This window comes from Protopterus annectens, chromosome 9.part0 (assembly GCF_019279795.1).
Source record: "Protopterus annectens isolate FY-2018-M chromosome 9.part0, PAN1.0, whole genome shotgun sequence".
Lineage (NCBI taxonomy): Eukaryota > Metazoa > Chordata > Ceratodontiformes > Protopteridae > Protopterus > Protopterus annectens.
Window position 1 is genome coordinate 437,460,037 of NC_056743.1, and position 25,353 is coordinate 437,485,389.

Sequence of the window (25,353 nt, forward strand, 5' to 3'; positions counted from 1 at the left end):
CAGTCTTGAACTTTTGCATTGGAGCCGGATGTTTTGGTCGCCTGAGGTGGAGGATCCCCATAAGTGCAAATACTGCAACATGGAAGAGAAGGACATCTATGGTTATGGTAAGATTTTACACAACCAATCTTTCTCCCCTAGTCCAGGGTACAGATCTATCTCAGTGTCTTGCATACGATTCTGCGTTGCAGAACTATGACCAGTCTGATACCCCATGCAGCTTAGGGCCCTTTTAAACCAACTAATGCCAGCTCAACCAAAAAAAAAAAAAAAGGAATCTAGATGTTTCCTCACTGTTAGATCCTATCTCCTTATGCATCATCTGGACTGTCCACTTGTCAATATCAATCTAAGTTTTACAAGTCATATGGTAAGCAGTCTGAATTCAGGATGCTTTACAGCTTAGTGCATCTTGCTTCTTCTACACAAAGTTTAATGAGCGTCCTCCATGCACATCTAGGATGCACAGTAACACATTTAAATGGCTAGGCATACTTTCCTCTCTGGCATGTAGTTTCAAAAGTTACTGTCTATTCAGATGACCTACCTTTTATCCTCACTGCACAACCCAGGGATTCCTGCCCAATTCTCAGCTACCAGGCAGCTCTCATGGCACTAGAAAAGTTATTTCTGTGATATGTATGAGTGGTTAAATTCTCGCATCACTAACCTGACACCAGCTTCTACCACCCAGAACTTACTTGGTCGTGTACATCCCCATATACCTGAGATAATAAAATAAGACCTAGTACTTAAACTCCGATGTACCTCCACATTGATGTACGAGGCATAGGATTTAATGCTTTTCCTTGTAGATTAATACATGGTTGGACAAACAGTTCTCAGCTTCACTCTATTAATTTCAGATCTGATGTTGTTGCCTTCATTTGCTCCTTAACCTGTGGGTTCAGATCTGAGGATTGGATCTAACTCGGCCGCATATGAAAGCTCCAGACTACGATATCTAAGCTCCTTCATTACCCATAATGCTCCTCCAAATCCCTCAGATCTCGTTTGCCACGTTTCGCTTAGCATTGGGTATTTCATCGTCTGGGTTTCTCAAGGTTTTTTCTTGTGAGTTTAGTCAAACTTTTTGTGCCATCTCCATATATTCTTTAATATTTTTCTTTAATATTAGTCCTTATCTGATGGTCTCTCCATCTTGTTCTAAAACCTAGTAAATTTGTGTAGTCTTCCTCGTGACTGTCCATTTCCTCCTTACCCTTTTTCTAACTGTACTGTTATTCAGTTAGTAGCTTTAATATTTTGGTTATTGTTTTTTGTGTGTGTGTGTGTGTGTGTGTGTGTGTGTGTGTGTCCGCGTCTGAGCGTATGCCATGGACTTATTTTATCTCTAGCTGTGTCAAATCCCAATCCCGCAGGTTTCGAGAAGTGTGTAACTTGCAGGCACAAAATCCAACTGTCAGATGAGTGTGTGGTGTGCCTTGGTGCTGCCTACTTGGACTCGTCTTGCACCATATAGGCTGGGTTCAACCAACGTGTACTTTTTGACAGACGAAATAAGTTGATTTTTAAAAGGTCTTCTGCCAGTTCAGCTTCATCTGCCAGTCCACTTCAGGGGCTTAAACCCCCATCAGTAAATATAAGGACCACAAGAGATCCCCAATAGGTCATGTGAACTGGGGGAACCTCCTGCAAGACATCTAGACCTTTGAGCTGACCTCCTCAGCTTTTGTAGTCATCCATGCCTGCCCTCAGCATCAGAGCCAAAGTTTCTCGCTGGAGCTGGTGACTTCCAGACCCAAGTCCCCTCTCCTGCAACAACCCACACCCTGTTCCAGGCCTGCTTCTGTTGCCTCCTCTGTTAGGTCTCTCACAGAAGACAAGGTTGACAGAATGATGACTAAGTTTCTCAAGGCACAAATCCAACTGGGGATATTGCCTGCTCAATCCCCTCCTGGATCTGTGAGCAATATTCCGGCCTTTTTCCTGTTTCTCCTCCACCGATCCAATCCCTGTTTTCGGAGTTATTGGATCCGAGCTTTCCTGAAGTCAGGACATTTAAGCCAACAGGTATGGTTGCCTCGATTCTGGTCTACCTGACTCAAATGGCTCTGACAGTGTAGGAGCAGAGCAACTGTCGGAGCCATAGCTTCTGCATCTGATCAAAGGGGTTGACATCAGTGAAGAAGTTTTTAGAGCTGTCTCTTCCTCTTGAAGTCTCGGCATTTGATAGCTCGGTTCTGACACCTCACTCGAATCTGGTGGTGGTGGTGATTTGTGGGGCTTCCCATTCAACAACTTTGGCTCTGGCAGGGTTGCACTCAGTGTCTCGATCTCCCTTAGCTTTATAGGTGGTGGAGAGGGTTCTCTCTGAACCCAGAAAAGCCTCGACTCTACCTGCTTTGGGGCCCAGCCCTCCTCCAGCAGCCTTTGTACCTGATCCATCTACTCTGTCTCCTCCAGGACAGCCTGCCCAGAAAGACTTCCAGACTAATTCCCTTTTTGAACACCCAGAGCCTTTTGATACCTTCTCGGAGCATTCCACCGAGGAGGTCCCACAGAAATACCAGTGTAAAAGAGACTGTTTGATTCCCCTTTGGTATCCCTCACAGAGGATACCGATTTCAATGTAGGGGAAGGGTCCCCAAGATCACCACCTGTGGATGTCTCCTTTGGAGACATCATGGAGATCCTATGCCAGAATGGTGGATGGTCTTCCCAAAACCATAAACCAGAGGAATCTGTGTTTCTGGAAGCTTTTGGGTCAGACACATGTACTTCTTTGGTACCCCCCCATCGACCCCCTTATTGACCCTGTGTCACACAGGGCTTGGAAGGAGCTGGACACAGTAGAACCAATTCCTAAGCAGCCCGATAAGATGGTTAGTGCTGCTTCTGACCACCCCCATTGGACCAAGGGTGTTCCCATCGATGCCATGGTGGCAGCAGCATCCACCAGAAAGGAGCAGGCCCAGCAGAGCTCCACTGTCTATCCCTCAAACAGGGAGTCTAGGGTTTGTACAGGTTTGGAAAGTGGGTTTATGCTTCGGTGTGACTTTCGCATTGTGAGCGCTAAATTATTTGGCACACTTTAGCAGACTACAGAGGGACTTAGTCAAGGAACTCTCTTTTTTTGTCCCAGGGTTCATGTCTGCCAAGGTGCAGAAGACCTTTTCCTCTAGGATGGTCACCCTTCCGTCTACTTTTCACACTTCCATGAAGTTAATTTTGCATGCTGCAGAAGGTGCCTCACAGACCGCCAGATGAGGTATTACTACCAGACGCCATGCTTTGATGCGACTGTGTGATTTCTTGGAACCTTACAAGGCATCCTTCACCAAATATCCCATCCAATGGATTGACTGTTTTCAGTCCAGTGGTAAGAGACACTCCCTCCCAAAGTGTAAAGGATTGAAAGACCTTGTTTGCCATGAAGATCTGCTTCTTTACCTAACAGCAGACCTTTTCCAGGAACCAGAGTGCAGTTGAGAAGTTATGGTTCTAATAATCTCAAGGTCCTTTTTAAGATTCACAGGGAGACCTTCCTTCCAAAGGTAGAGGGGGAAATGGTTATAATGGTAGATGCCCTTGTGGCAGAGGGAGTCCGATGAATCAAGGGTCCCGAGATTTTTTTTTCTGGACAGACCCAGTCAGCGATCCTGAGGGATTATCCAGCTGCTCGTCTCTGGAGGCAGTTGGGGACATTTGTCTTTACACCCAACAGCCTGGGAAGCATCACAAAAGATCATTGGGTGTTAAAAATTATATCCAGAGGCTATTCAGTACCCTTTTTCCAGAAACCCTGTAAAAGCAAAACCCTCCCCAATGTTCCACCCAATCAAAGGGAGGCTGCAGCCTTAGAAATTTCAAAGCTGCTCTCAAAAAAAGTCATCAAAAGTGTTCCCCCAGACCAGCTTGAATCAGACATATACTCCAGATTCTTTTTAGTGCTCAGAAAGATTGGCAACCTCAGGCCCATTCTGGATTTTATCACCCTCAACAAATCAGTTGCCAATTTAAAGTTCCAAATGATCATGATACAGTCCATTCTGCCCTTCCTGCAGAAGGATGACTGGATGTGCTCTTTAGACCTTCAGGACACGTACTATCACATCAAGATGAACAGGCACTCCAGAAGGTTCCTCCGCTTCCAGCTAAGAGCCAATCATTATCAGTTTAGAGTACTGCTCTTTAATCTCCCCACAGCCCCCAGGGTGTTCACCAAATGCATGGCAGTTGTAGCAGTTCACCTGAGATTGCAAGGATTCTAGGTATTTCCATACCTTGATGATTGGCTCCTAACTGCTCCTACCAGGCATCAACTCCTAGAAGCCAGAGAATTCCTGTTCCACCTAGCCTTAACCTTGGGTATCTCTATCAACCTGAAAAAGTTTCACCTTCCACCGGTCCAAATCGTAGACTTCATTGGAGCCAGTGTGGACACCATTCGTTCTCTAGCCCTTCTTCCTCTGGACAGAATTTCCACCTTGAGGTCTCATGTTAAACAAATAATGGACATTTCTTCTCCCCTTGCAAGTCTTGTCCTAAGCGCCTTGGGTTCCATGGTAATCAGTGTTATCCTGGTACCGTTAGCATGCCTTCACATGAGAGTACTTCAGTGGACCTTAGCAGTCCAATGGTCCCTGCTGTACTATCCATTGAACTATCTGATCAGGATTTCATGAGCATGCAAACAGTCTCTTCTATGGTGGATCCAATCCAAGGATCTTTTTCAGGGCTGCCCGTTCATCCTTCCCTGTCCCAAGGACACTGTGACCACAGATGTGTTCCAGTTCAGGTGGGGGGGGGGCATTATCTGGGACAAACAGTCCAAGGCACATGGTTCCCCCTAGAGACCATCTTGCATATAAATGTCTTGGAGATGAGAGTGGTGCTTCTTGTGTTGCAACTCATCATTCCTCTATCCTCACGGGAACTATTGCAATTCAGACAGACATGTCAGTAGTCTGGTACATCAACAAGCAAGGAGGAACCAGGTCTTATCCCTTGTGTCTAGAGGCCATGAGGCTGTGTCAATGGGCAATCTCTTCCAGCCACTTTCTCACAGCAATGCACATTCTGGGGAAGTCAAACATCCTGGCGGACAGGTTCAGCAGGACTATTCTGATGCCTTATGAGTGGTCTCTGACTCCTTCAGTGGCAAATGTGATCATCCAGAAATGGGGACAACCTTGCTGCGATCTTTTTGCATCTTCCTCCAACACCAAGTGCAGTGAGTTTTTTTCCCTGATCCCTCCTCAGGGACAGTCACCGAAAGATGCTCTAGTCCATGCTTGGCCCCAGTCTACTTTGTCTACACTCCTCTTCCCCTCATTCCCAAATTTCTGCAAAAGCTCAGCGGTTGAAGTGCCAAGTGATCCTCATTGCTCCCTTTGGAAGTGCCACGTGATCCTCATTGCTCCTTTTTGGCCCTGAGAAGTTTGGTTCCCCTTCCTTTGGTCTCACCTGGTCTGTCCACCATGGACTGTGGATCCTTCTCCAGATCTGTTATCTCATCCCATCTCTCAGGACACTCCCATCTGGATCACCTGTACCTGAAACTAACCACTTGGTTACTCCACTTCCAATGATGGCTAGAACTCCAGGGCTTTCTTCCCCAGTCAGAAAAATTTTGATTGAAGCACACAAACTGTCCATGAGGAAGCTATGCAATAGTAAGTGGAAGAGATTCTCCATTTGGGTTCATCGGAACAGTCTAGATCATTTTACAGCTCTGGTTCTTGCAGTGCTGGATTTTCTGGCTTATATATTTTGTAATGGAGCTAGTTTTTCTACGGTGAAAGTGCAGTTGGTGGCTTTTTCCAGTTTTAACATCAGGGAAAATTCCCTGTTCTTAGCATTATATAAATTGTGCAAGACCTTTCAAGGAACCTGTTGTCCCCTGGGATCTCACCTTGGTTTTACAGGCTTTAGTCTTGCCCCCTTTTGAGCCCTCAGCTAAGGTAAATTTGAAGTTTCTGACCTGGAAAACCATCTTCTTTGCGACCATTACCTCATCCAAAAGAGTATGGGAATTACAGGCTTTGTCTTGTAAATCTCTGTATTTGATTTTTCACAAGGACAGAGTTACTTTGCATACTAACTCTTCTTTTCTGCCCAAGGCCGCTTTAGAGTTTAACATAAACCAAGTTAACTACCAGCCTCTCTTCTTCCATAATTTTTAAAACAGAGGAGAGATTAAACTTTGTACACTGGACTTACATAAACAGTTTTGTTTCTGTTTGGATAGAACCAAAACTCTTCGGAAATCTGATCAACTTTTCATTTCCTTTTCTATGTCCAGGTTGGGTAAACCAGTTTCCAAGGTTTCCTTGGCTCATTGGATTTTTAGTTGCATTAAACTTGTCTACTCCACAAGGGGCATTCCCTTACCATGTCGCATTAAGGCTCATTTTATTAGGTCTGTTTCTACCTCTTCACCATTTTTGGTTGAAACTTCCTATTGATGAAATCTGTGCAGCCACTACTTGATCAAACCACCATACCTTTATATTGCATTACAAACTAGACATTATTTCCAGGAACAGAGCCTCCTTTGGTTCTGCTGTGTTCCGGAAGATCGTTCCTTGAAAGCTACGCAAGTTCTTTTGTAGCTGGAGACGATCTTCCACAGGTTGAAGAGCAAATGAAGGCAACAACATCAGATAAAGAATTTGTGTACTCACCGTAACGTTCCATCTGTGTTGTTGCCTCTCATTTTCTCTTCAACTCTCCCTCCCTCCATCTCCCTGCCTGTTGAAGAACCTAACGGAATTATTTGGACAAATACTTCATTACTCACAGCAAGACGTTGTCACGTTCGATTCTCAGCTAGAGCGTCTTCTGTGTGGAAGCATGCATGAATGAGCGTGCCTTCGTTGAAGGTTGCGCATCAGGGCTGGTAACTCAACACGTAAAAATCCACTACCAAACATTAGCGGACCGGAGTTCTGCTGTGGCTACCCCTAACCGGGATAAGCCGAAAGACACACACACACACACACACACACACTGTTTTAGCTCCTGAAGTATTCCTTTCTGACTTGCCGTCTTGGATGACTTCTTTCTGCTTCTTTGACTATATGATGTATAATGGTGCAGCAAACTCGATATGAGGGATTTGTGGGAAAGAAGCATTATTGGTAGGGGAGGATCTCAGATGTTGGAGCCTGGAGCTTTGGAAGCACCTTGGGGGGAATGAGATGAAAATAAGGATGGTAAGCTGAATGGATGGTAACTAGCTCTAAAAAGAAGTTATGTACTCACCATAACATTCCATCTGTGTTGTTGCCTCTCATTTGCTCTTCAACCTGTGGGTTCAGATCTGAGGATCGGACCTTACTTGGCCGCATAACAAAGCTCCAGGCTCTAACATCTGAGGTCCTCCCCTACCCCTAATGCTGCTTTCCTCCAGATCCCTTGGATCGAGTTTGCTGCATCATTATACATCATATAATCATAGAAGCTTAGCATAAGTGCTTTTTACAGCTGGGCAGTCAAGGTAGCTCACAGGTCTCTAGATGGGCTACTACTGTCAATGTACAAGAATGACTAACCTCTCACCTCTCCAACCACACTTCAAATTTGACTAGCCAGTGTTTAGTTGTTTTTTTTGCACCCCTAAATCCTTGGCATTATGAAAATCATGTACAAAACCAAGATTCTGTTAGAATCTCATTTGGTAGCTCTTCTCTGTGTCTCCACATTGACAATCAAAGTGTAGAATTTACTGTGTTTCTTTGTATGTCTGGTTAGCAAAACTATGGCTTTTTCCTTTTAACAATCAGTCTATGTCAGTTTATATTTTCTGGCTGTTCTAAGTAAAATTTCTTATAGTACTCACTTCCATAGACATTAATGGTACAATGGCCTATTCGTTACCAGCCTTTCCTTCAGCATACATCTGATTTTGTGGACATGGCATTTCTTGACACTCTCATCTATAGGACAATTGGTTGGCCTGTTAACTACAGTAATTCCTGGTGATCCCCACCTGTTGCAAGAACGCATGTTAAGTGGAGAATGGTCCAATTTCATTATCCCCCCTTGGAGTACAGAGGGCTTGTCAGTAACCCAGACATGAAAGCAGTCCACTACCAGATGAGGTTCTGGCTCACCTTCTGGTTCACCTTCTACATACCAATTTCCTTTTACTACTAGAGATGTTTCTGCACAAAGCCATCACATTGAAGACTTCAGTTATCACCCATGTCAAACTTCCATTCAGGAAATATTTTTGGTTCTCCTGCAACCTCCAAATTGTGTAAGGCCTTTTTTGAAGGGAATCCTTCTCCTCAGACCTCCAGTTAAAGACCCATCCTGCCATGGGATCTTACTGTTGTCTCACAAGGCCTAACCAAAAAACCCTTTGAACCAGCCACTGATTGTGACATGGAAGTTCCTTTCTTGGAAAGAAGTCTTTCTTAGAGCCATTACTTCAGCAGAAACAGTCTCAGAAATCCAGGTGCTGTCATCTAAGCCTCCATACATCAGTTTCCGTAAAGATAGTGTCCCTTCATAGTAATCCCATGCCAGAGGTAGCTACAGAGTCTAACCTCAACCAGTCCATACACTTGCCAGTTTTCTTTCCACATTTATCTAACAAGGAGGAACATATGCTACATTTGCTTGATGTTTGTAGCCAGTTACATTTTCATTTTCATAGGACAAAACATAGTCGAAAATCAGACCAACTGTGTGTGTCTTTTCCCCGAGCTGCCTAGGTCAGGCAGTTTCAAAATTTACTCTTGCCAAATGGATAATGGACTGTATTCCATTGATTTATGCCAAAAATGGACTGCACTTGCCTCATCCTCCTATGTTCACATAATCTACCTTTTTTCCAGGGTATTGATAGATGATATTTATGCTGGAGCCACTTGGTCAAAATCTCATACCTTTGTCATGCATTACAAATTGGACATTGTTTCCAGGCGCAGGGCTTCCTGAGGATGTTCTTCGTGTTTCACTGTTGCAGTCATCACATTTGAGTTATCCCTGCTGGGGTAGCTCTCAGCCGGCCTGAATACCAAAGACTTAGTATTTCTGCGTTGGTTGCTGTCGCTTGAAGACTGACATCAGGTCATCGGAAGTATAAAGGAAGGCAGCCAATGCCATTACATTAGTCTTTCTTGCCTAGAAGCCCGAAGCAGAAGCAGTTAGCACAAGTGCCAGTCAGCCACTACCAGAGTTTAATTTCCGAACTGAAGCTGAAGTCTTTGAAAGCTAAGTACCCCATTGGGGATCCTTGTTTCTTCTACTAGTCAGAAAAAGTTAATAATTGTCTCGCCTGTGGAAAGCAAATACCACACCGGGACTTCCACTCCTACTGCGTCAGTTGTCTAGGCCCAGACCACAATGTCCCTCATTGTCGGTTCTGTGCTTTAACGCCAGAACTATTCGTTGTCAGGCCCTTATTGTAGCCAGATATTTCCTTTTACAGTCTTTGAATTCTGATATGGCTTCTGTAAGCCATCCGACAGCAGACCTTCTGAAAAAACATAATGATAAAGACAGAGACAAACCACACAGGACTAAACCTTCTGACGATGCTACCGCCAAGCTGGTCATCAGTCCTCCATAATTCTTTGAGGTGCTTTCGCAGCCCCCGATGCCCACTTCACTTAATTCGCAGGCCTCTACTGAGACCCTTTCCGAGTCCAGTATGCTGCAGAACTCTTCTTCGTCTAAGGATCCTGTGGTCATCTCTACCTTGGATGGGTCTGGAGCTGCTGTGCAGGCAACAGCTTCCGAGGAAGTCCTTCGTAACACCGGATCCAGACATAAATCGACACCTTCTTTCCCTGCTACCATTCTTTCTAAACCAACAGAGTTCCGTAGGCCCAGGGTCAAACCACCCTCAAGAAACCGACCTCAGCCATTCTTTGGCACCTGCTCCCTTGCCTCAGTCACAAATGCTTAGTATGGCAGAGGACCTTATCATGCTGATTAGGGGAAGCCAAGCCACTCCCTCAAAAAGGAAAAGAGATCTGTCTCCAGATGTTTTGTCTGAACGATATTCAGATGAATCTGATGCATTTGACTATGAAGACATGCAGCCCCTCTCTACATATGAGGATTCTGATGCAGAGGAATCTATTCCTTCAGCCTCACTCCCAGAGGATTATTCCTTTGGGGAAACCCTGCATACTTTAAGGGAGCATTTCAAATGGGAGAGTCAAGACTACCCACAGTCTAAAAAGAGACTAGGAGAGTTCCTGGACCTTCCACAGCACAGACCCTTAGCCATCCCCCCAGTCCTAGATGTGGTAGATGATGTCTTCCTTGAATCCATCTTGACTCCGGATGCCCTCCCTCCTGCTCCCAGAAAGCCAGACATGTACTACAGAGTCCCTGACGTTCACAAATATGTCTTTAAAAACCCAACAGCAGACCCTGAGGTCATTACTCAAGGCCCAAAAGGGGTTAAAGCTACTTCAGCTAAGAATCCCACCCCCTCAGACAGGGATTCCAGAGCATTGGACAGATAGGGTAAAAAAGTATACATCTCAGCTACTCTTGTTGTCAGGGCACTCCGTTGTCAGTTCCATATGCTTAAATATCAGCAACATACCTTGGAACTCCTTAAACAAAAAAATTCATCCTTTCCTGCATGAGGAGAATCTAAAGATTTACCGGATTAATGCACTCTGCTGGTCAAGTAACTAACCACACTTTGCACTGCGGTTTTGACACTCTAGAAGCTTCTCGCAGGGCAGCAGTCACTGGATCTGTCATTAGAAGACATACATGGCTTAAGGAACAACCCCTGCTAGACCATGTCAAATCAAAATTGTTGGATGCACCCTTGCACAAAAATAACTTATTTGGTACTAAAGCAGAAGAAGTATTAAAAAAGATGGAAGAAAAAGTAAAATCTATGCAGACTGTTAAAGATTTCTTACAGGTACAGCCCCCTAGGTTCAGCAGGCATTTTCCTTCCAAGTACTGGTCCTTTCCTGCACCTAGTAAACAAGGCCAGCCTAGGCCTTGTGGAAACAGACCTCCAGGACAGCAATCCCATGGGTTGCAGAGATCTAAGCAGTGGACTGCCTCCACTTCAGAACCAGGGAGTACTAAGCCACCCCCTTAAGACAAAAACTCACAATGACTCACCCCCTCCCTATCTCACCTCTGCCCACCATCACATACCCCTAGGAGGAAAACTCTCCCTTCACTCAAGCACCTGGGCCACCATTACCAAGGACCAATGGGTTCTAAACATTGTGTCTCAGGGGTACAAATTCTCCTTCCACACCCTTCCAACCCTCAGTGGGTCCCCAGATATACCACCAAATCAGTGGGCAGAGGCTCAAAAGCAAATCCATACCCTGCTCTCTTTGGGAGCAGTAGAATCCATTCCTGCAGAGCAGATAGGCCAAGTCTTCTACTCCAGACTTTTTTGGTACCCAGAGAGGGCACCTGGCACCCCACCCTCGATCTGTCCATTCTAAACACCTTCCCGGTGATCCCAAAATTCAGAATGCTCACCCTCCAGCAGCTGCTACCCATGCTGTCCAGGGACGCGTGGCTAGTCACCCTGGACCTGAAAGAGACCTACCTCCACATTCCCATCAGGGAGTCCTGCAGAAACTATCTTTGCTTCAGGGCAGGATCTCTACACTTTCAGTTCTCTGCACTTCCCTTTGGCTTATCTACTGCTCCCTGAGTTGTCACAAAATTCCTGGCTCCAGCCGTTGCTTTTTGCAGACAAAGAAATATTCAAATGTATCCCTACTTAGATGACTGCCTTATTCAGGCAGACAGCCAGGAAAAGCTGCTCAAAGACCTGGCCTTTGTAAAGGACCTACTAACCTCCTTAGGGTAAACAGTCAATGAAAAGAAATCCAAACAGGTACCCACCAAAAGGATAATCTTCCTGGGAGCAAGTCTGGACACAGCATCCCAGATGGCATGCCTAACACCAGAGAAACAAAGTTTCCTATCAACTTACTTCTTTCAACCTGGCCACCAGGCCCCAGCTTTCTGCAAGGGAAATCCTGCAAGCCCTGGGGTTCATGACATCTTGCATACTCCTTGTTCCATATGTCAGACTGCATATGAGGAAACTTCAGTGGTACCTAAAGAGCTTTTGGTGTCAGTACTCTCAAGATCTGAAAAATCTTTTACCTATTATTCCTTGCCTAGGAGGAATTTCTTTGGTGGGCAACAGCATGCTCCCACAACAAGGGACTGCCCTTCTCCCCACACCCCACCACCCAGACCCTCACCACAGACGCATCAGACTACGCTTTGGGTGCACACCTGGACAGCAGGTGCAGACAGGGCCAGTGGAACCCCCAGCAACTCCCCCTGCACATCAGTCTAAAAGATGATGGCTGTGCAGTAGGCCTTGATAGCTTTCAAACCCCTTCTCTCTCCAGGGGTTCTCCTAATCAAAACAGACAACAAGTGGGGAGGGACTCATTTCTACCCGCTGTGCAGGCTGGCCATGACCCTTTGGTTCACAGCCTCTTCCCTGCATCTACACCTGGTAGCACAATACCTGCCAGCCTCTCACAATTCCCTGGCAGACCATTTAAGCAGAAAACTGTTGGACCCCCACGAGTGGCAGCTCAAGAGAAACACCTTCTTACTAATCACTCAGAAATGGGGAACCCCGGAGGGCGACCTCTTTGCCTCTCACACCAACCATCAGCTCAGCAAATTGTGCACCAGGGAGCATCACTGCATGGCATGGAAAGTAGATGCCCTGTCCTTCCCCTGGGTAGACCTGTCTGTCTATGCCTTTCCTCCCCTACCTCTCATTCCCAAGGTACTGGTCAAAATAAGGGAGGAAAAAACACGGACCATTCTCATAGCTCCAGACCGGCCCAGACAGCACTGGTACCCCTTGCTGCACAACATGCCCCCCATGGAATCTTCCTCAGTTTCCCAACCTCATAACCCAGAAGGCAGGGGAATTCATTCACCCCCAATTGCAGACACTCAGTTTGGCAGCTTGGCTTATAACCTGACCCCTGACCAATTTGCCCTCCTCAGTAAACAGGTTCTGGATGTTATCCAAGAGGCCAGACACCCTAGCACCAGAAAGTCTTATGCAGGCAAATGGAAAAGGTTCTGCACCTGGATTCAGGCTAAGGGAGCCAATATAGTACAGCCCTCCATCCCTCTCATCCTGGATTACTTAGCTGACCTACCACACAGTGGTCTCTCTTTTTCCTCTATAAAAAATCATGATGCTGCTATTTCTGCTCATTTTCCCACTAAGCAGCCTCTTTTTTCACACCCTCTGATCAAGCAGTTCCTCAGAGGGGGCTAACGACTTGAGGCTACACTGAAGGGCACCAAGACCGGCTTGGGATCTTAACTTTGCCCTGGAAAAGCTCACCCTGCCTCCATTCGAACCAGCTTTTTCTGCAGAGCTAAAATTTCTCTCCTGGAAGACAGCTTTCCTCCTGGCCATCACTTCAGCCAGAAGAGTCTCTGAGCTGCAAGCACTCATGGCAGTGGAACCCTTCATCATCTTCCATGCAGACAGGGTATCCCTCAGAACTAATCCATCCTTCATGCCCAAGGTGGTATCCAGTGTGGTTCTCAAGCAATCCATCCATTTGCCCCCATTCTTTCTCAACCCTCAAAACAAGGGGGAAAGGATTCTGCGCTCTCTAGATGTGCACAGACAACTCAGATACTATCTGGACAGGACCAAACCCTTCAGAAAATCTCATCAACTGCTCATTAGCTTTGCTTCAAGGGCAGAGGGCAAAGCCCTCTCCAAGCAAACCATTTCCAAATGGATAGCACAATGCATCCATTTCTGCTACATGCATCATGGCAAGCCTCCCCAAGGGGGTCAGGACCCACTCCACCAGAACAGCCTCCACCTCTGCAGCATTCCTCAGAGGAGTCCCCACCAGGGACATCCTGGAGGCTGCCACCTGGACATCTGTTCACACCTTTACCAAACATTACCACCTGCCTCTTTTTTCTAAATCCAGGGCAGGTTTTGCCTCTGCAGTCTTGCAGGGCATGCTTGCCAGCCCCTAGCTTCCTTGACTGCCTCCACCCATTTCCTCAGCTTTGGGAATCTACCTGAATGTGATGACTGCAACAGTGAAACACAAAGAACATAGTACAGTTGTGTACACTTACCATAAATGTAGATGTTTGAGTGTCTTCACTGTTGCAGTCCTGGTTTCCCTCCCTCCTTCCCCTTTTTTTTCTTTTTGTTACCTTTCTTCCTTGTTCTCCCTTCCTTAAAAGGGACATATTGGTATTTTTTCCCCCACTGGTGGGATCCTGCCACCAGAGCCTGGCCTCCTACTTTGGGGGCTCCTGACTGGTTAGGGAAGAAAAACTGATGTAATGGTGGCAGCTGCCTTCCTTTATACCCCTGACGACCTGACATCAGTCTTCAAGCGACAGCAACCAATGCAGAAATACTAAGTCTCTGGTATTCAGGCCAGCCAAGGGCTACCCCAGCAGGGATAACCCAAATGTGATGACTGAAACAGTGAAGACACTCAAACATCTACATTTATGGTAAGTGTACACAACTGTACTTTCTGCAATGCTCTGGCATATCCTTCCTTCAGGCCACCTAGGAGTTGTATAGTTGGGGACTCTGACCTAGCCATGAGGAGGAATGAAAGGGACAACATCAGATTTACAATTATGTACTTATCATAACTTGGCATCTGTGTTGTCCTCTTTCATTCCTCCTCACCTTCCCTTCAAGCCATCCTTCTACCTAGTCTTCCAAAAGACCTTTGGGAAAACTCTTCAGGAACCTGGTGTTCCTAGTTTGAGCCTCTGGTTTCTTAATTCTTTCTGTCTCTACGCACTACCAGTTATTCAGGCAGCAAACTCGATCTGAGGAGGTTAGGCAGAGGACAGAGCATTATGAGAAGAGGGAGGAGCTCGAGACTTGGATCCTAGTCTGTAAAAAATGCAGCCGAGTCAGATCCGTGACCCAGCCGTGAGAAGGAATGAAAGAGGACAACACAGATTTAAAGTTATAGTAATTGCATAACTTATAATTTTTCCAGTATGGCAGATAAGTCTACCAGATTTAAAAAGTGCTTTTGGTTCCTGCTACTGGTACATCTTCGTCAGGGCCTCAAATTCTCACTCAAAAATCTAAAGAGGCTAAAGAGCATAGGAAACACTCTTCCTCTAAGTCACCTCAATCAATACCTTCCTTGCAGCCTCCTGTGAAGGTACCCAAGACCTCAAATCCAAAAGCTTTGGATACAGTACCTGTAGATGCTAAGTCTCCTTGACTCCATTCTCCAAGATTTTCCCCGGAGCCAGTATCTCCTACTTTGAGGTCTCCATTCTTATAACAGACCCCGAAAAAGTCATCAAGGCCACCATCCACTTCCTCTTCTATTAGGTCCTCCCTGAGTCTTTCTGAGTCAGAGGTAGATAGGATGATGAGGAAGTTCACCAGAAGACTGATCCAGATTGGGGGGTGGGGGTTCTGTTGGCAGAGTCTCCCACCAGATCTGTGAGTCTTAAATCTACCTTCCAGCCTGTACATGCTCCTTCTCTGATCTGGCCCATGGCTTCAGAATCCTTGGGTCCAAAGGCCTCAAGGGCTGAACCGTTGGATCCGAGGAACCTAGCATCCTCATTTCCAATGACTTCCCTGACCTGATCAACTCTGACCCTGTTGGAATAGGATGGCTCTTGGAGCCGAAGCATTTGTGCTGGGTCCGGGGAGTTGACTTCAACTCAGAAGGTTTTGGAGACATTGCTTTCTCTCTGAGCTTTGGTGAGGGATAGCTCAGCTCTGACTCCCCCTTTGGATCTAAGGGTTTGGGGGCCATGGGGGCTGCCTGATCCGAGAGTCTCTGCTCTGATGGGATTGCCTTTGGTGTCTGCTGAGCCCCTCTGCTTTTGAGGTGGTGGAGAGGGTATTGTCTCTACCTAGATGATTTTCAACTCTTCGAATTTGTGTCCCCAACCTCCTTTGGATCCTGTGTCTGATTTCTCTCATCCTAAACCTTTGGGACAGCCAGCCCAGACAAACTTCCAAGCATTTTCCACCAGGGAATTTCCTGTCTCTTTCGATACTGCCCTGTAGCATGCCGCTGAGTAGCGTCCCTCAGAAGAGGTCATGCAAAAGGAAGCACCTGGATTCCTCACAAGAATCTCTCACAGAAGACACTGATGTTGATGAAGGGGAAAGGTCCCCTAGATCTCCACCTGAGCTTATTCGGAGACATCTTAGAGATCCTTTGCCAAAAAATTTATTGGTCTGCACCCTTCCCAGGAGGAATCAGTGTTCTTGGAAGCCTTCGGGTCTGAACCATCTACATCTTGGGTTACCCCACCTCTGGAGCATGGAAGGAACTAGACTCCATAGAACCATTCCCTAAATGCCAGGACAAGATTCTTAATGCCCCATTGGATAGGTTACATTAGATGAGGGGTGTTCCTGTAGATGCCATGGTCATTGTGACAGCTACTAAGAAGGAGTTGGCTGAGCAGAGCTCCTCTGTCCGTCCTCCTAACAGGGAGTCTGGGGCATTTGACAGGTTTGGGAAGTGACTGTATGCATCAGGGACCATCCCCTTAAGGTCGCTGAATTATGTGGCACATTTTATGAGGTTACAGAGGGACTTAATCAAGGAACTCTCTAACTATCCCCAGGGTCCATGCTTGTAGAGAGGAGCAAAAGCTTTTTCATCATGACTGGTGACTTTACAATCCATTATTAATCCATCCATGAGGTTAATCTCACATGCAGCTGAGGATTCCTCACAGGCTGCTGATTCAGGCATAGCCATTAGGAGCCATGCCTGCATACGGTGGTGTGATTTTGCGGAGCCCTTTAAGGCATCATTCTTCAGTGCTCCCTTTGATGGAGCTTCCTTCTTTGTTCCAACAGTTAAAGAGACTGTCTCCTGCAGTGAGAAGAATAGAAAGAACCTGTCTGCCATGGGAATCTGTTTTTCTACCTCGCAAAGAACGTGTTCCAGGAATCAGTGCTGTGGTAAGAAAGCGTGGTTCAGAAAATCCCAATAGCTTTTTCAGGAATTGCATGGAGATTTTTTCCCCTAGAGGCAGAGGAGGAAATAACTATAATGGGAGATGCCGTCCTTGTGGCAGAAGGAGTCCACAGAATCAAGGTTCCTAGAATCCTTTCTCAGACATGCCTTTTCAGTGCTCCTGAAAGGCTACCCAGTTGTCACTCTTTGGAGGCAGTTTGGGGCACTTTTCCTTGCATCCAAAAGCCTGGACAGCCATCACACAATATTCTTGGGTGCAAAGGATCAAATCCAGATGATACTTCATTCCCTTTTCCCAAGTTCCCCCACAAAAGAGAAGTCATCTCCTTAATGTTCCACCCAATCAGTGGGAACAAGCAGCTGTAGAAATTCAGAAGCTGATGTCCGGCCAGGCCAAAGGGGATTCAGAATTTACTCAAGGTTCTTTATAATGCCAAAGAAAACAGGGGATCTGAGACCCATTTTGAATCTCAGTTATTTGAACCAGTTTGTAAAGAATTCCTAGTTCCAGATGGTCATGGTTCAGTGCATTCTGTCTCTCCTTCAGAACTACAACTGAATGTGCTCTCTAGATCTTCAGGGCCCGTACTCTCATGTAAAAATGAACAGACACTACTGAAGATATCTACGCTTCTGGCTGGGAGCCAGTCATTATCAGTTCAGAACCCTGCATTTTGGTCTCACCACAGCCCCCAGGGTGTTCACCAAATGTTTGGCAGTGATATCAGCTTATATAAGACTGCGTGGATTCAGAATGTGTCCATATTCAGGTGACTGACTCCTAACCACAACGACCAGGCGTCTTTTGGAAAAGGCCAGAGATAACCTTATACTTCTGTGTCAGTCTCTGGGGATTACAATAATTTTGATGGATTCCCACCCTCAACCAGTTCAAACCTTGGAGTTTATAGGGACTCATCTAGACACAGCCAATTGCCTAGTTCTTCTGCCTCAAAACAGAGTTCTTACTCTGAAATTGCTTGTCAGTTAAGTTCTGTTTCATCCCTCACCACCAACAAGATTAACACTCTTTACAAACTGGTTCAAATAAATAGCTGCTGCAATAACTTTATTACCCACTGCTCGTCATCATACGAGAATTTTTCAATGGACTCTAGCAGTGCAGTGGTCCTTTCATCGACAACCTCTATGACATCCAGTGAAATTATTTATTTCCTCTCAAAGGTAAAACCAGTAACCACAATATGACCATGTGTTTGGATTCCTTGTTGTGCAACAGATTATGAAAGACAAGCAAGGGTTTGTGGTGGATGAAAATTTGAGTATCAGTGACCTTAAGTGGCAGTTAAGGCTCAATACCACAAAATTCCCAGGAATCAATGAATGTGTCACCATTAATAGTGTGTTAAAAATAAAAAATATTTTAGGTTAAATATTTTAACAAAAAACAGGTGTGTATACACATACATTTTAAATTGTCATATTTTTATTTTATTCACTGTTGTTTCAATTCATTAATTCAATGCATCTGGGGTGATTACAACTAATTAGGTCATTATAGAGTGTATTTAAGGTTGGGATCATTCCACTATCATTGTTCTGATGAAGTCCTATGTAATTTGGGATGAAAGCGCTTAACTGAAGTGGTTTTTCATATTTTTATTGGAGTTGTAGTTGTTCCTAATAAAGTGAGTTGGAGTGCTGCGTTGGCTGTATGCTCGTGTTGTGGTTATTGGTTTTACCTTTGAGAGGAACTGAGTGGTCGTTTATTGGAGCCCAGAGGTCACACTGCAGCAAGTATATATGGAGCAAGCTACCCAGCAAGGTGATTTAACAGACCTCTTAGAATATATCAGTCAGCAAATGGCAGTTCATTTGTCACAAATTAATGGCATTTTGGAAAAGCTATCAGGAAACAACATGTTTGGTAGTTTAGGTGTGCCATTAACACAGCTTGCCCCACAATTTCAACAAACTGCATCTTCAAGGGTGGAAAATTGTGCAACAGAGGTTAATGTGTTAAATAGACCTGAATTGATTGGCTGGAAAAACTTTGCTTACTACTTCAATGAGAACTCTGTGGCAACACATAATGTTGATACCCAATTGGACAGGCTTAAGGAGTTTGAAAAAAACAGTATTATCTTTTCGTAAACTGCAATTAGAGAATGGGTACTTGGAAAGAAATTTGTTTTTGCAGCAGGTCCCTCATGGGTTGTGCTGCTGGAAGTACCCAAATGGTACAGAAAATCCAGAGTTTATCAAAGAATTGCATTCGCTATTTGATCACACAGGTTTTGAAATTATGAAATTAATGGTGAAATATAATAAAATGAACTGGACCAGCTAACGAGACAATTAGATGAGCAGAACATGCTCATACAGAATGATTTGATTTTTGAAAGATATAAAACAAACTATGACAATGTATTTAACAATGTGGATGGCATATGTAATAATAATTTTCGTAGGAAGCTGAATAAAATTAATCGTGACACCAAAGAATATCAGTTGAATAAGGTGTATCCTCAGCCAACCAGTAACCATGGAATCGACCAAGAGACAGCCAATGATGTTGCGTGTACAGAGGCGGAAGTGAGGTCACCACCTAGGCATAATGAAAGTGGCCACAAGCAGGTAGACCCCCCCTTTAGACTATGGATACAGACGATTGGAGAGACTGAAGAACAGGAGTCAGGAGAAGCTGAATTGTATAGAAAATCAATACAGAGATTATGTAGAACAGGGGGTGAGACCCAAAAGCAATAACTTTGTACCGAATCAGCAGAGGAGATGATGGATATAGCTATTTCCTTGCTCAAACAAGTAAGTCAAAATTGCGTATCTGATGGGTGTTCTCGTGAACTTTTTGGGCACGTATATGACTGTGCAGTTCCAAATGCCATAATTTGTGGTGCTTCAATAGACTTGGCTTCCAAGGTTTTAGTAGAAAATGAATATGAATATACGAAGACTGTGTTTAACAATAATGGTAATTTTGTTCACGAACAATCAAATGCAGCCGAGGTTTCTGTCACAAATGATAATGAATAAGAAGTTGATTCTATGTGGTTCTTGGGCAATGAAGGTGTGGATAATAATTTGGTGGACATTAATGGACATGAATAAATGCATTTATTGGATGATTTGACTGTAACTGATAATAGACAATGATCATTCTCTGGGCTGTTTGGCATCTAGTATTATTAGTAATACAGAAGATGATTTTAACATTTTTAAGTATTCCAGCAAAATGATTGAGATGAAGGACACTGATTTGTTAGCAAAGGATTTTACATTTATGCCATCTAGAAGGGCTAATATATCTGGCCTGATCATTGATTTAAAACTGTACACACGTAAATTAAACTTAGCATTATGGTTTAAGCAGGATAATTTTGATAACTGCAACATTTAAAAAAAAAAAAAACTAGTCTCTTCAATCTGCCATTGTCTAATGTGGTCAGTGTTTTTGAAAAAGTTTGCTAGTTGTATTTTACGGAAGTGCTGAAAGCCAAAAATAACTATATAGAAGATAATTTAACCGTTACCGAAAGAGAATTGTTATGTGATATTTCTAGAGATAAAACCATTCGGATAATGAAACCCAATAAAGGTAATGGGGTGGTCATAATAGACAGTAGTGATTACACCAGCAGTATGTCCAGCATGCTAATGAAGAACACATATCATAAAAGTTCCCTTAATGAAATTAATATTGCTTATAGGCAAATTGGTATGTTGTTGGAGGACATACTTTATCAAGGACAGATAGACGAGAATGACTTTGCTTATCTTAAAAATGATCACCCAGAGGTTTCAAATATATTTGGAATCCCAAAAATACACAAGGAGTTAAATAACCCCAGTTTTAGACATATTGTTGATGGGAAAAGGGCAAAAACCTGCTTTATTGGCAAATATTTAGATTTCCAACTGAAAAAAGGCTTGCAGTTCTTCTCGTATATTTGTAAAGATTCCTGGCAGTTCTTGGACAAAATTAATAAAATCATATATAGGGAGGATATGTTTTTGGTAACTACTGATGTGTGTAATTTATTTTCTGTCATTCCACAAGAAATTGGATTGGCATGGTTGGAATGACAGTTGTTGGTTACTGGGTACTACGAACAGGATGTCATCTATATATTGACTAACTTAATGGAGGTAGTGTTAAGAAATAATTATTTGTTCTTCAAAGGACAGTATTATAAGCAAGTTACTGGAGTAGCAATGGGGGCCGCTTGTGCTTCCACTTTTGCTAATTATGTAACGTCATTTTGGGGGAATTCATATATTTTTCATAGTGAATTTTGGAATAACATCCTGTTTTTTACTAGGTACCTGGACAATGTGTTTTTGTTATGGACAGGATCAGAGGAAAGATGTTTGGAATTTTTGGCCTACATAAATCATACAGTGGAATTTTTCAAGTTCACGCATGAATATAGTAGGGAAAGAGCAAATTATTTGGATATTGATTTAAGAGTGGACAGAGGGAATAAATGTTTGGTTTCTAAAATTTATAGGAAGCCTACATTTTCTAATTCTTATTTGAATTACACAAGTTGGCACCCAAACCACCAGAAAAATGCTATTGTCAAGGGACAATTGGTTAGGGCGGCCAAAATGGTAACTTTAAACAGTGAATTTTTGGATGAGATACAACTGATTTCCAGTATGTTTTTGAAGAGGGGTTATCTACCATTTTGATTGAAAAAATTAAACAAGAAGTATCCAACAAGAGGTTACAAAATATTTATAGGCCCATTTTTCTAACAACACTGTGGGTTTGGTAATACAAAATACTGTAAGTAATATTGATCGAATGAAAAACATGATTAGGAGTTTCATTTCTACTTATAATAAAGACTCAAATAATATAGTGGCAGTTATTAAGAAAAACTGGTAAATTTTGCATACAGACAAAGAAGCAGTTAAATTGTTAGGCGAAGAGCCCAGTTTTGTGTATAGAAGGGATAGGTCATTCAAGAATATTTTAGAAACTGTCTTACCATGTTCTTTTGATGGATGTTAAACAGCAGGTAATTTTAAATGTGGTATCTGTACCCAATGTCCCTATATATTGGTGACTGGAAGTAAGTTCAGTTTAAATGAAAAAGTTAACATCAGAGGGCATTATAATGCAGGAGTAAGAATGTGATATATATGGCAAAATGCCTAGTATGCCCAGCATTTTATATAGGTAAGACTTGCTGACAGTTTAAGGATAGACTATACAAAAATTTAATTGATATTAAGAACAAAAGGATGACAAATGCTTTATAGAGACACATAAACAGTAATCGTGACCATGTGTTTGGATTCTTTGTTGTGCAACAGATGGTGAAAGACAAGTACAGGTTTGTAGTGGATGAAAATTTGAGTATCAGTGAACTTAAGTGGCAGTTAAGCCTCAATGCCACAAAATTCCCAGTAATCAGTGAATGTGTCAGCATTAATAGAGTTGTAAAATTAAAAAAATATTTTAGGTTAAATATTTTAACAAACAGGTTTGTATACAAATACATTTTAAATTGTCATATTTTTATTTTATTCATTGTTGTTTCAATTCATTAAGTCAATGCATCTGGATTGATTACGACTAATTAAGGCATTATAGACTGTATTTAAGGTTGGGGTCATTTCACTATCATTGTTCTGATGAAGTCCTATGTAATTTGGGATGAAAGCACTTAACTGAACTGTTTTTTGTATTTTTATTGGAGTTGTAGTTGTTTCTAATAAAGTGAGTTGGAGTGCTATGTTGGCTGACTGTGTGCTCCTGTTGTGGTTATTGGTATTATCCAATGAAATTATCTCAGGTGTGCAGAAAATCTATAGTGTGGTGGATTCATTCCAAAGACACTCATCAAGGGTGCACATTTGTCCTTCCTCCTCTGAAAACATGTTGACCATTAACGCCTCCCAGTTAGAGTGGGGTGGCATTATTTGGGACAGACAGTTCAAGGCACATGGTCCCAAGAAGAGACCAATCTGCATATAAATGTTCTAGAGATGAGAGCAGACCTTCTAGCATTTGCAGACCCTTCAGAGCTCTCTTCCACTAAGAACTATTGGAGTTCACACAGACAACACGTCAGTTGTCTGGTACAGCAACAAAAGTGGGGAACAAGATCTTATCCCTTATGCTGAGAAGCAATAATTGTTTGCCAATGGGTGATCTACTCTAACCGCTTTCTAGTTGTGATGCACATACTGGGGAAATCCAACATATTGGCGGACAATCTCAGTAGGACCATCCTGATTCCTTACAAGTAGTCTTTCAGTCAGTTAGTGGCAAAGATGATCTTCCACAAATGGGGTCAACTGTGGTGTGATCTGTTTGCTTCTCCCTTAAACAACAAATGCAGCAGGTTCCTTGTCCTAATTCCCCCTCAGAGGCAGTCATTGAGGGATGCTGTAGTTCATGTTTGGCCCTCTGGTCTCCTTTATTCTTACCCTCCTCTACCCCTAATATCCAAGTTTCTTCAGAAAGCCAGTCAGTTGAAAAGCAAAGTAATCCTCATTGCCCCCTTCTAGCCTCGGCAAGTGTGGTTTCCCTTCCTATGGTCTTACCTGTTATGTTCTCCATGAATACTGGACCTCAGTCCAGATCTCCTATCACACCTGTCAGGGATGATTCATCTGGACATTGCAGGCATCAAGTTGACTGCATGGTTTCTCCAATTAAAATAATGGCTAAACATTCCAGGCTTTCCTCTCCAGTTCTTTGAATCCTGTCTTCATCCCACAAACCTTCAACCAAAAAAATATGTAAGAGCACATGGAAAAGATTTTCTTTGTGGGAGCATCAAAGAGACAGATCCTTTTCCTGCTCCAGTCAACTGTTTTAGATTTTCTTGCCTCTATTTTTCATACCGGGGCAAGTTTCCATTAAAGTACAGTTAGTAGCCATCTCCAACTACCATGATGGCACTAAGGCATCTCCTTTAGCTTCGACTAAGCTGTGCAAGGCCTTTCTAAAAGGTACATATTTGCTTAGATCTCCAATTTGAGATTCCCACTCCACTTTGAGATCTGACTTTGATATTGCAGTCTTTAGTACATCCTCCATTTGAGCTCTTAGTTAATATAGACCCTAAATTAAATTATTATCTTGGAAAACTGTCTTTTTGGTGGCAGTTACTTTAGCTAGATGAGTTTTAGAACTCCAGACACTCTCTTCAGAACCACTGTATCTATTTTTCACAAGGATAGGGCTACCATGCACACTAATCCTTCCTTTTTACCTAAAGTGGTCTCTGAATCAAATATTAATCAAGCCAGTAACCTTCTAGTTTTCTTTCCAAAATTTGAGAATAAAGGAGAATATACCATTCATCTCCTTAGATGTACATAACCAACTCCATTTTTAGTTGCATAGAGCCAAGGAGTTTAGAAAAACAGATCAGTTGTTCATTTCCTTTTCTAACACCAAGAAGAGAAAACCAGTTTCAAAGATTACTGTAGCAAAATGGATAACAGATTGTATTTCTCATGTTTAATCTTTGAAAGGCCTAACTTTACCAAAACTACCAAAAGCACATTCAGCCAGGTCTGTGGCTACATCAGCTGCTTTTGGGCTATAGCTTCCATTGATGACATTTGTGCAGTTTCCCCTTGGCCTAATGCTCATACCTTTGTTTCTCATTACAAATTGGACATCATTTATAGGAAGAGAGCATCATTCATCATTCAGTTCTATGGTGCTCCGGAATATCCTTCCATGAGGGCCACCCAAGGTAATTGTAGCTGGAGACTTTGTCCCATTCATTGGGGAATGAATAAAAATTACAACATCAGATGTAAAAGTTATGTACTCACCATAACGTTCCATCTATGTTGTCCATTTTCATTCTTCATCAACTCCCCTCCCACCTTCCCCTATCCATGTCCTTGGGAGTGACCTAATAGAATTCGTAGTAGGAATCATTGTTCCTATTTGAGTTCCTGATCTGTCAGCTATCACTGTTCTGTCTTAGCTATTTCAGAAATATTTTTTACTGAGATTTTGTATAATAGCAACAAACTCAATTTGAGGTAATTCAGTCATCAGGAGCATTATGGGTAAGGGAGAGGCTTGAGAATTGGATCCTAGATTCTAAAGAAAGTGTCCGAGTCAGATCTGAACACATTCGTTGAGGGAGAATGTAAATGGACAACACAGATGGAAAGTTATGGTGAGTACCTACCTTCTATTTTCCACCTTTTTAGTTGTAATATCATCTATTACTCCTGTTATTATCCATAATAAATCCTGACTTCCTTTTCCCTTCTTAACAAAAATTGCACATGCAAGTAATTTGTCTACTTTATTTTCTATTCTTTTGCTTATTATTCTCATAAATACTTTATAATCAGTATTATTAAACACCATTTGATCTGCAGTTTCTTATATCATTTTTTCTCCTTTTTTCTGTATAAATTTCATAATCCCAGTACATAC

At 43.2% G+C, this 25,353-nt stretch overlaps 1 protein-coding gene across 2 annotated transcripts in view; it reads left to right on the forward strand.

Annotated features, from left to right (window-relative positions):
• Nucleotides 1-25,353, forward strand: part of POLB (DNA polymerase beta) — a 3,382,694-nt gene that overhangs the window by 1,543,448 nt on the left and 1,813,893 nt on the right. The gene's annotated exons all lie outside the window — the stretch shown is intronic.